We start from the raw sequence: 5,000 nt of genomic DNA, 5'->3' as shown, positions 1-5,000 counted from the left end.
GAGTAAGTAAAAATGAAACAACACCAACGTTTCTTATGAGGGGAAAGGTAATCCTGCCCAAGGCGAGGGGAGGTGGTTTCGCCTAACTGTCTTTCATCAGAGCGAATAGACGACAGAAAGAGAGGCGAAGGCTTTAAAATAGAACAGAGAGAGTAAATGGATTGCTGGAACCTTTTCCTTCTAAGTGGATGTGATTGCAAAGGGGCTGAGGTAAGGGAACAGTTCAGCCATGAGAAGAAAGTACAGCAAGAGAGAGGGAGGAAGAGAAGGAGAGAAGGAGAAGGAAAGAAAGAGACGAGGAGAAAGAAGTCGAAAGATGGGATAAAATGGAGAGGAAGATTGGATATGGGAAAAGTGAGGATAGACATAGAGTAAAAGGAGAATGAAGGACAGAGGAAGAATTATTTTGGGAGAATGGAAAGAAATAAAGGGAAAGACAGAGAAAGAAATAAAATAGTATAAACGATGAAGTGGAGAAACTTTTTATATTTTTGGAACGAATTTTAATCTTGACATAGATGTTAGAAAGGGATCACAATATGAAGAGATTATTCGTGATACAGGTTTTTTTTTCCGAGAAGAGATATTTTGACAATATTTTGATGATAAAAATAATATGAAATGATTAAGCAAAAACTTTCAATTGTAGTGGCATTTTGTTAATACCACGATCCCACGAGGATATATCTAATAACAGAATCACATTAAATAATGTTAACTGTAGATAGTGATAATAATCGAAATTTGATAAAAACAATTACACTCACTACAGGTTTTATTTCGTTCTGATAAACATTTCACAAAGGTATAAGATCACATTTGCTTTATTTAAGAACGACTTGCCGCACACAGTTCCACGCTGGTGTTTCTTCCACGTCGAGCTTTAATGATTATTAGTTATGTTCTCACGTGGTGCTGCGTATTGATTCTCTCTGAGGTTCGACATTTCCATAGAGAGAAAATGTGAAAGGCTGTTTTCTTTACCCTGAGGGCCTGACTAGACAGATAAGATGGATAAAGAGGAGAGAGGATATAAGTCAAGAGTGGAGATAAATTTTCGATGTAAGTGTAATAAGAAGGTAGAAGGTAACATGACGGAGGTTGGAACATGTATAAATAGACTTACGTACATATGTAAACCTACAAGCGCACATCAATCTATACGCGCATATAAATTCACACACACACGCACATAACCCCACACACACATATACCAACACACGCACATAAACCTACACAAGCGCACAAACCTCCGTAGTTAGTAAAGATGTAATAAAGAGACAAAAGGTGACATGACAAGGCAGGGAACACGCACATATACCTTCGAAGTGAACAGGTCTAATATAGGTGACATGACACATTGTGCACGGAAGGTAGTGACGAAACTCGGGTATAAACGCACATAGAAACCTTCGTAGTAAACAAAACTATATGAACTTACACACACGAAAACATTCGTAGCTTACAAAAGAAAAAATGAAGGAGAACAGAAAGAAGCTCGGAACACTCTAAAACAAAAAAAAAAAAAAAAGATTCGGAAGACCACAGAAATGCGTAAACATGTACGTAAACATAAACAGTAAACAAAATTCCAATAACGAAAGAAGGTTTACAGAACGAGGTTAAGAACATAGTAACACGGAAGATGGCAGGACGAAGATCAAAACAAAAGTACACATAAGTAAACGTAGACGTAAATTTATACATAAACATAGACAATAAACAGAAATCGAATAACGAAATAAAGGGTGACAGAACGGAGCCCGGAACACCAGTAACACAAAAGGTGACATGAATAAAATCGAAACACACGTAAACAGACGCAGATAAATACGTAAACAAACGACAAAACACACACAGAAAACAAACTTCTAATGATAAAACGAGACAGGCAGACCGGGACTCGGCAGGGCGCGTCGGCAACGAGGAGGAGCGAGCGTCTTGGCGAGGAGAGCGGAGACAGCTCACGAGGTGGCCAGAGGGAAGCGGCCATCTTGTTCGTAAGACCCAAGTCCTCTCTGGGAAGACCGGAGGCTTCCGTCGGCCCGGCCGTGTGGGCGTAATTCTTCCTTCGTCGCCTCCTTCTGCGAGGTCTTTCGGCTTCGGATTTCTTCGATTTTGGAGATGTTTGTGCGGGAAAGATGTTGGTTTGTGTTTGTCTGTGTTTATTGTGGGTAGTTTGTGATTGAGTCTTAATACCTGATTGGTTATTGGGTTGATGCCTTTTATGGCAACGGATCACCTAGTTTATACATGGATGTTGTCGTGTATTATAGAGAATTATAGATAATCAGTTCTACAATAGGTTTGTCACTAATGCGATTTTGGCATTTAGTCCAAGGAACGATAGGGGTGGGGGCGGAGGGGGATGGGGGGGGGCGATAGAGGGAGGGGAGATGGGGGGCGATAGATGGAGGGGAGTTGGCTAAGGGAGTGAAGGATGGAGAGAGGGATGGAGGGAGGGAGGGGTTTACCTAGCGAAGGAGGGAAGGAGGGAAGGAGGTTACGTAGGCATGTGAGTAGGGGAGGAAGGGAGGGAGGGACAGAGGACGGGAGAGAAGAGAGGGGAAGAGGAGGGAGGGGGACGAGTGGGAGGGGTACAGGTGGACAGCCTGTGTAATAGGGGATAGGGGGAAGGGGGATGGGGGTGGCGGGGGTGCTTAGAGACTCATAGGGTCTGATAATGAGTTGTCTCGTAATCTGATTATCATTGCCGTCCTGGACCGTCCAGGGGTTGAGGAGCGAAGGCGGGAGGGGGGGGGGATGAGGGGGGGAGATGTAAAACGAATGGTAGAGAATGGAAGGAACCGATGGAAGGGAATGATAAAGCAAGAAAAAAAAAAGAAAATGAAGGAACAGAGCATATAGTAACTAAAGGAAAAAGAATGTTAAATTATGAAAAACAATTTGATGATAATAATAGAAAGGGAAGAATTCAAGAGAGATAAATTAGGGGAATATAAAAAAAGATAAAGGAATAAAAGAGGATGGAAGGAAACATATATAGTAAGATGCAGGTTTGAGTAAAAAAAGGCTGACAAAATTGAAAATATATATATATATAATAATTACTGGAAAAAAGGATAAAGAAAAAAAAGAAAAAAGAAAAGAGAAAATGTAAGGCTTAGAAATGAATAGAAAAAAGGAAGGATGAGAGAAAGTAGGAAAGAAATGACAAAAGAAAGAAAGAGGAGAAAAGAAAGACGAAAAGAAAGGAAGAAGTAGCGAAAATAAACAATAGCTAAATTTAAGTTAGAAAAAAGGAACACGAAGTGAGAGAAAAAGAGAACGAATATCTAGAAATAACTATTGCCAGAAGGAAACCTGCATGAAAACCAAGCAATCAGAAAAATGGAACATGTCCCCCCTAACATATATATATATATATATATATATATATATATATATATATATATATACATATACATATATTTATATATGCATATGTATATATGTTTGTGTGTGTGTGTGTGTGTGTGTGTGTGTGTCTGTGTGTGTGTGTGTATGTATATATATATATATATATATATATATATATATATATATATATATATATATATATATATATATACATGTATATATATATATATACTTATATATATTATAACATCATATATATAGATAGATAGATAGATAGATGGATATGAATGTATGTATGTATATATATATATATATATATATATATATATATATATATATATATATATATATATATATACATATATATATATATATGTATATGTATATATGTGTATATACATGTGTGTGTGTATGTATATATATACATACATACATATATATATATATATATATATATATATATATATATATATATATATATATATATTCATTTACTTTTCTATGCATATACTATCAAACACATCGAAAGTATACTTTTGCTCTAGAACAAAAGTAGAATAAGGAAAAGAGTAAGAAAAAGATGAAAGCACGAGGCAAAAGAAGGGTCAGGAAGAATAGAACAAACACAGAAGAGGCAGCACACGCACACACGCACGCACGCACGCACGCACACCCACGCGGAAAGAAAGGGGACACACGGTCAGGTACGCAAAAAACGCGTAGGGGGTCAGTGCGTGTGAACCTCGAGGGGGTGGAGGGGGAGGGAGGGGTATGATGGAGGTAGGGGGGAGTCTAGAAGGGTCGAGCGGTGAGATCGTCCAGCTTTTGGGAGCTTAATAAGAGAGCTTGTCAGTTGAGCTTACATGAGTGCGGCGTTCTAGATGTGCCCCTGTCAATTTTATTCTCTCGTGGTAGCTCGTGGGTTATATACCCTCTTTCTCTCCCCTCTCCCTCTCCTCCCATCCCCCTTTACCCTACTTCCACGTACCCCTTCGTTCCCTCTCTCCCTTCCCCACCCTCATTCCTTACCCTTCCCCTCCCCCCACCCGTCACGCCCACCCGTCACGCCTACCCGTCACGCCCACCCGTCACGCCCACCCGTCTCGACCATGCCATGGTACGGTGTCGCGCAAAGTATTTTGTGCCTTGCCGTGGAGGTTAATTAATGATGGGATAATTCGAGTATTGCGCGGTCTGTACACCCGGCAGAGCGTGGTGACAGTGTGCGTGTATGTGTGTGCGTGTGCGTGGGGGCGGGGCGGAAAGGCGGGGAAGATCGAGGAAAAATGACAGGCCTAAATCTCTAGTTTCATTATTGTTGTCTCTATTATATGTGGTGTTGTTGTTGTTGTTCTTAGCATTGTCCTTTTTATTATTATTTGTGTTATTATTGTTGTTATTATTATAATTTGTGTTACTATAAATGTTATTATCATTATTATTATTATTATTATTATTATTATTATTATTATTATTATCATTATTATTATTATTATTATTATTATTATTATTATTATTATTATTATTATTATTATTATTATTATTATTATTATCATCATCATCATCATCGTTATTATTATTATTATTATCATCATCATTGCTAAAACAAAATCAAACTATTATTATTACCATTAGTGTTA

This window comes from Penaeus chinensis, chromosome 13, assembly GCF_019202785.1.
Source record: "Penaeus chinensis breed Huanghai No. 1 chromosome 13, ASM1920278v2, whole genome shotgun sequence".
Lineage (NCBI taxonomy): Eukaryota > Metazoa > Arthropoda > Malacostraca > Decapoda > Penaeidae > Penaeus > Penaeus chinensis.
Note: the sequence above shows the minus strand (reverse complement) of the source record.